A 13,454-nucleotide genomic window follows, 5' to 3' on the forward strand; every position below is an offset into this window, starting at 1 on the left:
ATCATTTTCAACAAGCTTCTGTATACTTTCACTGCAGAAAATGGTGACACATTTCGTGACATAAAGCAATCTATCCTGTACTTCCCACACAGCTGAATCAATTATCCCCCTCAGGGATAAAGCCAAATACTTCCTATTGTTCATGTAAGGTATAACACTCCCTTCCTCCCCTTCTTCCCTCAATAGTAAGCAGCCTTTCAGACATGAGTAGCATAGCTCCCTTCCAAATGATGTTTCTGTACCCTTAAGAACAAACATTTGCTGTTCCCCTTGTACAATCCAGTTAAGGGCTCCACCAGTTCTTACTACTGAACACTGTGAAAATTATAAAGGGACTTTTAAATGTTCCCAGCAGCACAAAGCAGCTGAAAAACTGCAGCTGAGGATTCCCCTGACATAAGGTAATTTTCAGGCGATGCAGAGCCGGCATACATTGGCCTTACGCCTTCATGTAGGGGGCAAAGAAGAGAGGTGTCATGTCTTTCTTAGATTGACTAAATAATTGAAACCCTCAAGTATCTTGTATGATATTTTTGCAGCTTCCTGTTTCTGGGAATAATCTATTAGTCTCTCTGCATGTGTTTCAACACTTCCATTACCAGACCACGTTATAATTAGGATGAACCCAAAATGAAAAATAATGGTGGAAAAAACGTTCAGTCTGAAGTTTTTGAACCTCATAAAGTATGATTTGGATTTGGTCCTAGTTTTCAGTGAAAGTTTGTATTAGTGATTACTTTACATGGGTTACCCATCCCTTGTAGATTTCTACCAGATGGCTCTGTTGTGTACATATGGATGCAAATTCTTTACTTCACTACCAAGTTTTAATGTATTAATTCAAGTCTCCTGGTTTTCTGGGACAAAAGGGCATGGCATAGTATATTTTGTACAAAAGTAGAAGCCCTTATCTTGAAGGTGGATTTTGACAACGTTGGAATGTGTCTCCTTTGTGTTTTAGTAATTACTTTGGTGTCTTTATGCACACTTTATATTTCAGTTCATATCTCTTCATTTCTTTTCCTAGGTCTTCATCGCACTGATTGCATCGATTCCCATTTGTTTCTTCAGGTCTTCTTGGCAGTTCCCACTGTACCATCTTATTTAATCCTTGACCAGTCTTTCTGCACTAAACCCAGAGGATTTTTGAACCATGAATTTGAATGCTAATTCCATCCCTGGAAGGTTGCATTTACAAAAGCATAGTGCACATTAATAATTTTAGCTCTTTCTATGCAAGCTGAGACTGATGGGGTGCAGTTAGCATATATTGTTCATTTTACTTAACAAATAAGCTTTGAAAAGCTGGACAATATTAGCATCTGCTGATGGATCTAAGTGTTGGGGATCTCACAGTGCCAAAACTTGGCTGAATTTCATAGGATCATAGGACTGGAAGGGACCTCAAGAGATCTTTTAGTCCAGTCTCCTGCACTCAAGGTAGGACTATGTCTTATCTATCCCATCCCTGACAGGTATTTGACTAACATGCTCTTTAAAATCTCCAATGACGGAGATTCCACAACCTCTCAAGGCAATTTATTCCAGTGCTTAACCACCCTGACCATTAGGAAGTTTTTCCTAATGTCCAACCTAAACCGCACTTGCTGCAATTTAAGCCTATTGCTTCTTGTCCTATCCTCAGATATTAAGGAGAACAAATTTTCTCCCTGCTCCTTGTAACAACCTTTTATGTACTTGAAAACTGTTATCATGTCCCCCTTCAGTCTTCTCCTCTCCAGACTAAACAAACCCAATTTTTTCAATCTTCCCTCACAGGTTGTGTTTTCTAGTCCTTTAATAATTTTTGTTGCGCTTCTCTGGACTCTCTTCAATTCAGCCACATCTTTCCAGAAATGCAACGTGCAGAACTAGACACAATACTCCAGTTGAGGCTTGATCAGCTCAGAGTAGAGCGGAAGAATTACTTCTCGTGTCTTGCTTACAATACTCCTGCTAATACATCCCAGAATAACATTTGCTTTTTTTGCAACAGTGTTATACTGTTGACTCATATTTAGCTTGTGATCCCCTATGACTCCTAGATCCCTTTCTGCAGTACTTCTTGCTAGTCAGTCAGTTCCCATTTTATACATGTGCAACTGATTGTGCCTTCCTAAGTGGAGTACTTTGCATTTGACCTTACTGAATTTCATTCTATTTACTTCAGACCATTTCTCCAGTTTGTCCAGATCATTTTGAATTTTAATCCTATTCTGCAAAGCACTTGCAACTCCATCCCAGCTTAGTATTGTTGGCAAATTTCAGGAAGTCTGGTCTAGTGGTTGAAACTGAGGCTGGGAATCCAGAGATCTGGGATCTAGTCCTACTGAAGCTCTACCACAGACTTGCTGTTTGACTTTGGTCTAGTCACTTAATCTCTTTATACCTCAGTCACCTTTTCTGTACAATGGGATAGCAAAATCTACATCCCAGGTTCATTGTGAAACTTAATTCTTTAATTTTTGCAAAGTGCTTTGAGATTGCAGGATAAAAGTTGGGTTACAGAAGTGCAACATATTAAAGTGTGCCAATTCAGACCTTCAGCACCATGCATTTTTCAGTGACTCTTTACAAAGAAAACATTTCTAATCTGCATCTTGACTCACTCACAAGAAATATATAGTCAATGTTCCTGGTGGTTCCATCTAAGTATCCCAATAGAGCTCCATTCCTACTCTTTCTCTGATGAACATGGAGCAGCACTGCCTCTACATGATAGATTCCATAATTAAAGTTTCACTTATTGACCCTCCTAATTGTGCACAATGTAAGTATTTGGCTGCCAAAGCAACAATGTAACAATTTATTTTTCTCTTTAAAAAATCGTATGGAATTCATATTTCAACCTAAATATTTCTATAATTTGATTAGTTCTAAATATTTCTATAATTTGATTAGTTCTAAAATTGTGTGTGATTTGCTACACCAGCATATCATTTCCAAAATCAAATGACATCAAGACCTGTCCTGAGGTTTGATGCTTTATTTTGTTAAACACTCTGGCTCACTAGCTTCCATTGCTGCATGGGGATTGGCACCTTACTAGGTCTCAAAGTGATTCATTTCTTTATAACAAAGTAAACAGTTAATTGGAATCTAGTTTTTTTCTTGCAAGCAGGGTCTGAATGAGCTTTCCTCTGAGATCTAGTGATGAGCTTGGGAAGGGGACTTCAGGAGCTGACTGTGTTTGCAGGGACGTGCCCACCCTGCCTAGGTGCTCAGCATGAAGGGGCTACTTTGCCCAAATCACTTTTGGCTGGTGTTGGATCACAAGTCACTTTGTTATTGGGGGCAGGAGTAATAAAGTATTATTATCCTTGCTGTGTGAATCAAGGGGGGCAGAACTGTGCTTGGCATACTCTGATTGAGGAGTTCACCCTCAACTAAACTGCACTCACTATGCAGGGAACAGGGCTGCCAAAGCCCAATGAGGACAGGTACTTATACTAGGTGGAGTACTAGGCTCTGCCTCAGAGTTCCAGATATTTTTTGAACCTTTTTTTTTCACTATGTAATAACAGAGCTGATTAAAACTCAATTGCAAATCTTTTATTGAAGACCACTAGAGCTGAAATCACTGATAATCAAATTTAAGTGTCAGACCTGCTTTGAGATAGTGTCTCTGATGCAAGAGATTTCCCAGTCTGCACTAGCCCCCCTATGAACTGAAATCACTGAGGGCTGTATTAAGTGGTAGGACCTGAAAAGACCAGAGCAAAATGGCAACTGAATAGCTGGCAATGAGGCTAATGCCAGAATGAGTGCCTGGACAATGGAGCGATCAAGGTGCCTTCCCCTGCCAGGGTAGGAACGTGAGCTCATGCAGATGCACTTCTGAACTCCGGGTCTTCACTGACCAAGAATAATGGCTTTGAGTGGGGTGTGCTGGGGATGGGAGGGGGGAAGAGAGTGGCATGCTAAAGGAATTTTTGGTTGTTCACCCTAAGAACCCGAGGCAAAAGGACACTGCCCAACATCCTTTGAGGTGTAGGTTTTGTCCCTGGTTTTATGCTTATGAATCCTGCTTGCGGTGTTTTCCCAAGTTAATGTTGGGCTACTTTCCCCCTTTTCTTAAAAGTTTCTTTTCTAAATGCAGACTCTGTGCTTGTGAGAGGGAAAGTATTGCCTCTTAGAGAGGCACCCAAAGGATGATGTGTAATTGTCCCAGGTTACTGGGTTTGGGCTCTAGCTGGTTCTGTGTTGCATAGTTATTGAATCCAGCTCTTGTTGGTGCCGACTCCATCTGGCAGAAAGGTTACAAAAATGCTGATGAAAATGTGGTAGATTTATTAGGTTTCACCAAAATAACAATACCCAGTGACACAGTGGTTTCTGCTGGAAGTCTCTCCTGTAATGACCCAATAGAACAAATAAAACTTATCTGATTTTATTGGCCTCTGAGGGCTACTCCATCCTCCTTCCCCTTTTGATGGTGGTGACATCTGCCTTTGAGGAGATTCCCTACTGGAAGTGGGGAGGAGGCAAGGGATACTCAGGCAGCCACTTTTCTTCTGAAATTCAGCCAGGGTCTGGAAGCTTTAATTTTAGGATGATTCCATTGATGGCAACTTAGCTGGTACAAGCTACTAAGAGATGCACTAAAGAATCATCTCTTTCAGGAGTCTACACACCTTCCCCAACCAAGTCTGCCCACTCTCTGGGCTGAGTTAACTGGCTCTAGGCCCCGCAGTGGTGTGGGGCTGTGTGCCACTGTGACCACTTACATCACTGCAGATTTTCCAGCCCAAGAGCCTTTTAGCCCTGTGATTTGATATCAGAAGCCAGTGTAACCCAGGGCTGATTTATAGCTCTTTCTGTTTAAATTGCTGGCATTATATTTCCAGTGGATTTTGGTTAGTCTGCCAGTCAGAAAAACCTCTTCATTTTCCTCTGTAGAAGGGGAAACTTAGCTTCCTTAAAGTCACATTTTCATTATTGATAGAAACAAATACATATCAGTGTTCAGAGCTTGATGTATTTCAGACAGTGAATTATAAATGCTTGATTTAGAGATTTCCCTTCTAAATAAACATGGAATCGTTAGCAGCCAAGATGTTCTCTTATCTACTGAACTATAACTAAGACATACTCTTAAATAATTGCACTCAGCTTCAGATATCTGGATTTTACCTCTAGCTGATAAGAACCTTCAATTCTGTTCCTATTAACATATGAAAGGCTGCTCCCTCAACCACTGCCACTGATATATAAAATACTATTAGTGTAGTTTGGCTTTCTAATCTACTAATCTGTTCACACTGCTGACACGTCTGTGTTTTGACAAAAATCCACAAATACAGTGTTTTTGAAAAACATAATATTGACCACAGATAAGATTTCAGCAGTCATTTTAAAAATGTAAGGAAAGATCAGTAAAATATAAAAATGTGTCCTGGATTTAGCTAGTGTAGCTGCTACTTTCTCTAAAATTACACAACACTTGCCTGCCTAGTCTTGAATAGCTGATCAAATATTGCAAATAGTGTCTCCTTTGAGCTTTTAAATAAATTTGCTCATGTTTCATTTGTGTTTTCAAATTCCATGAACATTCATGCAATCAAGTTATTTGCCATGAATGTTCATGGAAAATGAGTCTCAGATCCTAAATTTCCACATATGAATATTCACTCTAGGGGCAGCATCTGAAGTCCATTGAAGTTAATGGAAAGACTCTCACTGACTTTAATAAGCTTTTCTGATCACGGCCTGGAAGTGTTTACATAATTCTCCAATAAAGGAAAAAAACTAGATGGTATTATTTCATCTGGACAATTGCAACTACCCAACATAGCTCAAATATCAAAATACTCACAGAGAATTGTTCACAATCAATACATAGATTTTTTTTTTAAAATCACAATAAATAATCTTTCTTGAATAACAAAACCAGGGAAATCATGATCTGCCCTCTAATAGTCCATTGGCAGAGACAGACTGAGAGCACCAGATATATTTTCCATGTAGAATTATTTATGCTGCTGTAGTTTGGAGTCCTGTTTTCTAGTTCCATGCAGATCTTTTCTTCTAAATGAATGTTATGAATATCTGTTTACTTAAGTTTTTGTGTAGTGGACCTATGGTTGTGCATGTGTTTACAGAACATTTCCAAAAGAATGGAGGTTCTTTCATCTTTTCCCGTCTGGTTCTTCTTTTCAAGTGTGCTCAACACTGTTGTTTCCCTAATTCTCATTGAAATTAGGATTCTGCAGTGTGTGATACTTCCCTATTATATTTCTGGAACAATGAACAACTGCTAATGATTGGAAGCAAAACAACTGAAATAAGGTGTTTTCTAAAATGATGGTTCTAGTCAGTGTGTCTGAAATAAACAGGATGACATATTTATGGGTATTGTGTTCCCAGAAGTATAGAGTGAGCCATAAGAGATTGTTTTCATTACTGTACCCTCTGATGCAGACAAATGATGGGGCCAATCTGATTCAACCCTTAGCTTGCTCTGACTTCCAAACAACTATTCTTCTCTGCGTATGTGACAAGTAGTTTACTAGGCATTAACAGAATAATACTAGATTTAATTTTGAACCATGTTTGATTAATATGGTCGATCAAAGGCAGTGATGACATACAGGGTGAGGTAATTTACGTGCTGTGGTATAAGTTGATTGGTTTTCAGGGAATGTGCAAAACTAGCTTATGTGGTGAGAAGGAATAGGTGATGTAGCAGGACTAGTAGATAACACTTAACTGTAAAATAAAACAGCCATAATCACCACCTAAAATATATTATAATTTTTTTTTTTTTAATTAAAGGAGATAGCCTATCTCCTAGAACTGGAAGGGACCTTGAAAGGTCATTGAGTCCAACCCCCTACCTTCACTAGCAAGACCAAGTACTGATTTTGCCCCAGCTCCCCAAGTGGCCCCCTCAAGGATTGAGCTCATAACCCTGGGTTTAGCAGGCCAATGCTCAAACCACTGAGCTATCCCTCCCCCCTATACTGTTAGTTGCTTCTCTTTCTACACTCCCTTTCACTTCCTCCATGTGTAAGTTGCACTTCATTTTCACCTCCAATGAATGCCAATTGCTTGTATTCAAAGAGGACCCTACATGTGCAGATATCCTCATGCTACATGCAAGTAAGGCACTAGCTGCCTCTATAGGACTGGCTCCTTTCACCAGGACTCAGGAGAGGGCTCAGTACAAGGACAAGATGCATGTGGGGAATTGAGGCGGGGACTGGGTGGGTAAAGAGTCGGGTCTGAGTGAGGATTAGGCAGGGTCAGGGCTGGGTGAAACTCATCGGCATTACAGCTAGCCAACATTTTTTTCCCATTGGCTTTGTTTTTAATGAAAATAGTTTTGTATTTTTTTTTTCAAAAGATGTCTCTTTTATTCCTATGCAAGGAAACACAGCCTCCGCAATGATAGTCAAAGTGGGATAGGATTTTCCTTGCATTCTCTCTCTCACCAACTCCTCCTATAGTTTTACCTTGTGAACCTCCAGGGTTTTGTCATGAAATGTTGCCTTATACCATGTGAATGTGAGCTGAAAAGAATTCAAATTTAGAAATTTTCGAAGAATAAAGGAGAAATATTTTTTTTCACAAATATTTTCATGCTAAATGTGTCCCTTTTTCTGAGCAACTCTCTAGGCCTCCATTTTTTTTCTAACTAGGTAGAACAAAACCACTCTCCTTTTTCAAGATATCTTTATAAACAGAACTGTTTAGGTAGACTGTAGCTGCAGGCAGAAATAGAGTTTAAAACTTATTTGATTAGCTTGAAAATGAAATAAATATCTTAAAATACCCTGAGAACATTTCATTTATTTCTCTGATCATAATTTGATATCTAATTTTAATGCCTTTAGTGAAATAGTTTGCATTATAAGAACTACTAATAAAAACATATTATCTTGCTATCCCCTCAAATGAGATCCTTATTAATTTTAGCTTGACAGAAAAACTTTACCTAACAAAATGGACACTGGCTCTCACTGACATGACATGCACTATTTATTTGGGTTTTTAAACATTTTTATGAATTCTGGCTCCAACTTTGATATAAAAAAGGTTTACAATAGTTTTCTATACATTTCATAAGCAATTCTAGAGAGTAAGTCAATGCTCTTGGGAATTTGACAGAGGAACACATACCAGAACTTGAATTATTGTTTATCTGCTTATCTACCAGAAGTGATCTGTCATCATGCAGCTAATAATTAAATACATGTATCACCCATAAAGTTTTAATATAAAACAAACTGATATCACAGAGTGTCTGTTCTTGATTACTTTGTGACATGCACTATTTATATTAGAATCATCACTCCAGTTAGGTCTGAGTATAACCCTCTGACTGTAGGTGCCACTGGAATTGTCTGTATAATTTATATTTAGCTGCATAGATACTGAGCCAGGCCTTTGAACTTTATGGTTTTAAGAATTACAACCTTCCTCCCACTCCCCCCAAAAGAAAACAAACAAACAAACAAAACACAACAAGAGAGAGACTGTGACATTAAAATCTGCCCTTAATTCATTAGCAGTAAGTGATACAGAAAGCAGGCAAAGTTGTAGTACAGATTTCTTTGCTAAGCATGCTGGGAGACCAGAATTACATAATGAGGCTCTAGGGCTTATGAGGTATCAGCCTAGCTATGGCACCTTGTCCTGACCCCTTAGTGTTACACAAAACCTGAAACCTGAATCTCCTTCTCCTGTTCCATTCATTATGCAACATCCCTATGTAGCCGTACCACCACCAGAGCAAAACAGAGAATGATCTGTGACTGTGAGAACCACAGTTAATTATTTCCTGCTTCCCTTTGCTCCAAGGGGGAAATATTTTGCTAGTAATCCAGGCCAATAACAGATTGCCCCCAGCTCTGCTGGCTGGTATATTGTGGAGCTGAAACCAAGGCTTCAGCCATTCCTTCCCACCGATGTGGAATGGGGACTAGCAGCCCAATGGAGATTACGCTTCGCTCTTGCACTGTGACCCATGATGAATTTAGCCCATACAGGGGTGTGACTTGTGCCTTGTGCTCCCTTCCTCTCTGTGCAGTGTCATGAAAGCAAGTCACAATCCTGCCATCATATAACATCCAATATAACGTCCACCATTTGATAAAAAAATTACATTTTCATAATGAGTGACAATATATTGGGATTTATTGTGGAAAAACAGAAAACACAAAACTAAATTTTCCTCACCTTGAATGTGTAATTGCATTATCCTATTGAAAAGTGTAATATGTCAAGTAGGGTAGTGCTGAACATTTGCTGCTAAGCCCTAATAGATTAATCATGTCAGTCAGTCAAATATATGAGATGTAGGTATTCTAGAATAGAGAATATAAAACAGACTTATTGTTACTGGATCCACAATTAACTACTTGGGTCCCAGTTCTGGGCCACATCCAAGCTCTCTTCTGTGTAGCTCAGAATGGGGCAGGGGAGAAGTTGACAAAAGTAGCTGTATTTCACCTTTATGCTTCCCCAGTTGTGGTGCCAGTTGAATACTGGACCAGATCCATCATAAATTAGAGCAGCCTTTTATGCCCAGCTAAAGGACTGATCCAGCTGGTAGGGGGTCACCAGATTATAGAAATTCTATGGCCATGTGCCCTTTCCCTAACCGTGCCCACTCTGCCAAGCTGTGGGAGGAATGGTTTTATAGGAACCACTCTGATATTTTTGTGGCACCGGGGGCATTCCTCTATGCTGGCGGAATACTCCCTATGCCGGTTAACTTGCCAAAGCAGCATAAAGCTATTGTAGCAGGGCCAAGGAGCTTCCCTTTAATATGTAAACGGTGCTCTTTCATATACCACTGGCATGCCAGGTCTTATTAATGAAGACAGAATTATGGTAAAGATTGTGAAAAATATAGGGACAGTAGAGGCTGATGCCATAGGTGGTCAACAGGAAACTAATTTATTGATTAATAAGCCAATTCCATTATTTGTTTCAACCAGAATTTTTTTTTTAGTGCTTCATTTTAAGATCTGAGGTAACCAGTAATCATGTCCTCATCCATGATATCAGCTGCTTGTTTCCTTGGCAAAAGTGTTGTGTCTACTTCAGTGATCCAGAATTCAGTCACACAATAAAGATAACAGCAACTGGGCAGCTGTCTATCTCTACACATTCTTAATCAGACATGAATGCATCCTGCCACACAGACTGGATTTAAGACTCCTTTTATATAGCTGTATTCTGTGTGCTCAGTCTGTGGTGATGATAAAGCAGAAGCTGCTCAGATGGCAAAGTGGAATGGCATGTGATTCTGCACATGACCAAAAGCACTATACCTTTCTCTAAAATTACAGAAATGTAATCCTCTACACACACAGCCAGAGAGATCTGTGACTAAACCTGACATTAATTTTGTGCCCTTTTAAAAATGTAATACAGTGTTCTGTGCAAATGACCAGATTTTGGACATATTTAATTAGGTGGGTCATCACATGATCATCATCCATCTTCATATTCTCAAAGATGGAATTTCTCTCTCTTTCTTTCTCTCCTCCCTTTATCTTCTCCCCTGCTGTTTTAGAAGAGGATTTCAAATGATTCAAGCTAGAATTCACAACTCATGCACATAGTACAGTATGTTTAATTCCAAGAGTCCAGTTTTGCCTTGGCATTACAGTGTTTGGATTAAATCTCAATTTAAGGTTCAACTTCAAACCCAACCTCTTCACCCTTCCTTGATTAGTTTAGATTATGTTCTATTTTAGCAGCAAGAGATTAATTCAGGTGTCTGCTTCTGCTCAAGTGAAGGTACAGTACAGAACTGCTTTTGCTCTTCTCCCCTATTTCCCCCAGGGTTTACATTTATATTCCAAAGCTGTTTTAAGTCAAGAATTCTGTGAAACTGCTTTATCAGTCCAAGGGTAAATGAGCCTTAAAAGAAATCTTTCTTTCAGCACAGATTCAAGAAGCTTTATTACCAGGATAGACTCCATGCAAATAACAATGCTATTTTACTAAAGATGCATTTAATAATGTGCTTGCAATAATAATGTTCTGCTAGTAAAATCTAATGCTTTATGAAGGTTGAAGAGACTTTTGTTTTACTGTTTCAGGTAAGATGCAGTTCTAAATAAATGGAGGTGAACAGTTTTGCCTGTATATCATAAAATATGAACATTCTGGGAAGTGGATGATCATTGTTATTGGAGGAAAGGACAGCATATATCCAAACTTCCACCTTCACATCTCTTGCATCGTGTAAACACCTTCAGGCGTGGCATCTGTTTGTTTGATATTTATTGTTTAGATTACAGTAGCACCCACAGTGAGCTTGGTGCTTTCCCAATACAGGGGAAGACATGGTGCTTGCTCCACAGAGTGTGCAATCTAAAATGACAAAGACAGACAAAGAGTTGTTGAGAAAGGAATCCAACTTACGAGCAAAGCGTGAAGCCCCCAACATAATCAACAGGGTGAAAAGGCAAACCCTCTCCCCTCCAAAGCCCTGGTTGGCTACAGAGTTGACAGGAAATCCCACCCTACTTTCTGCTGCTTTCTTTCCTCTGACTGGAGATGGGGACGATGCTGTATGATCAGAGTCTGCATGGGCTGCTGGACAGGACATGTGCTGGTGCTACTACCGGGACAACAGGGTTACAGTCAGAGCTCTGGGTTGAGGGAAAAGCCCAGGAAGCAGCCTGGGTGTGTGGCCTCTATGAGCTTGATTGATACTGAGAACCATCATTTTGCTCAGCTCATAGAAGAAAATAGGTCTCTACCCCTAAGGACTTTACATTCTAAATTACTCCGACAATACAGTTTAGACTTATTATATACAGGACCAGCTGAAATTTGAATCTCTGTATTGATGAATTATCATTGATAGCTTAAATATGTCTAGAAATTACATGTTGAGAAAAATATACCTTCTGGACTGTCTGATATATTAAATATGTCATAGCTTTTCACTGTGATTTCACTAGAATTTTTGGCATCAGATTATGCATGGAGAACCAGCTGCAAAATAGTTAATATTAGTGGAAATCAGGTGGTCACCTCCTGGTTTGGAACACTAAATGTTTGTCTCTATCTGCTTCTGTCATAGGTTTCACCCCCATTCTGAACTTTAGGGTACATATGTGGGGACCTGCATGAGAAGCTCTAAGCTCAATTACCAGCTTAGATCTGGTCTAGCTGCCACAACCCAAATAGTTTGAGTCACTTGGGAAACTCTGTCTTCCCCCCCAAAACCTTTCTCTCCCTGGGTAGCCTTGAGAAACTCCTCCACCAATTCCCCGATGAACACCATCCAACCCCCTTGGATCTTAAAACAGGGAGAAATTAACCATCCCCCCTCCTTTCTCCCACCAACCCCTGGTGGATCCAGATCCACCCCCCCTTGGATCTAAAAACAAGGAAAAAAATCAATCAGGTTCTTAAAAAAAAGGGTTTTAATTAACGAAAAGAAAGGTAAAAGAAAACTCTCTGGGAGAGATTAGCATACCAGTTACTCTCACAGACAACAGATTCAAAACACAGAGGATGTTCCCCTGGGCAAGAACTTAGTATACAAAAGAATACCCAATTTGATTATTCCCTAATGCCCAAGAGAAGTTACAAAGAAATAAACATAAACCTATTTATTTCCTTCATTAATACTCACTACTTGATAAGAGGCTGAATTCTGGAGCTTTTCCACTCCGGTCAAAACTGAAAGTAACTCAGACAAAGGGAACTTCCCTCCTTCCTTTTGAACCATCTTTTTCCTTCCATTGGTTCCTCTGGTCAGGTGTCAGCTAGGCTAGGTGAACTTCTTAACCCTTTACAGGTAAAACAGGCATTAACCCTTAACTATCTGTTTATGACAGCTTCACTTTCTAACAATATCCAGTTACTTATTGGCCAAAGCCTAGAATCCAAAGTGTTGGGTGTCTGCCAGCTAGTAGAATAGGCTTTAACTGCATCTCTAGATTTTGGCATTTAGATTTAATGAAATAAAATAAAAATAATTTACTTACAATGCTTTTGGGGGAAAAAGTCATTACAGCCATTCATCATAATGTGCTAAAGCTCTGTGACCATCCAGAAGTATAACATTTAAAGCAGATTTCCATCATTTTGAAAAGTTCTGGAGCTGAATCTTGGTACTATTAAAGTTAATGGAACTCTTCCCATTGACTTCAATGGGACAAGGATTTGGGCCAGCTTTAACAGGGACATAAATAGCTGCATAATACGTGTCACTAGTCAATTATTTAGAAATGGGAGTAACTGGCAAGGTAATGCAATTTGCACTTTTGGGGCATACTGTGTGGGTGTGAGTTAAAATCTAGTGAAACTATTTTATTTTACATCTTCTTGTTAGATATTTTTTTTTCCACTATCCCCAAGCGCCTTCTATCTCTTCTTAAATCTTATTGGTGGTGCTCAGTTTGCATAGTCACTGCATGTCGGTAGACCTGATTCTAATTGTGTCTATATTGTTTATGTGCTGGTATAACTTCACTGCC

The 13,454-nt window shown here is 39.3% G+C and overlaps 1 long non-coding RNA gene across 1 annotated transcript; it reads right to left on the reverse strand.

The window, feature by feature from the left end:
- Positions 1 to 10,567: 10,567 nt before the first annotated feature.
- On the reverse strand, positions 10,568 to 12,696 carry LOC128834816 (uncharacterized). The gene is made up of 2 exons (XR_008444492.1): positions 12,608 to 12,696; positions 10,568 to 11,331 (listed from the first exon to the last, which is right to left on the reverse strand). It is a non-coding gene; the product is annotated as an uncharacterized LOC128834816 (long non-coding RNA).
- Positions 12,697 to 13,454: the final 758 nt, after the last annotated feature.

Source organism: Malaclemys terrapin, chromosome 3, assembly GCF_027887155.1.
Source record: "Malaclemys terrapin pileata isolate rMalTer1 chromosome 3, rMalTer1.hap1, whole genome shotgun sequence".
Lineage (NCBI taxonomy): Eukaryota > Metazoa > Chordata > Testudines > Emydidae > Malaclemys > Malaclemys terrapin.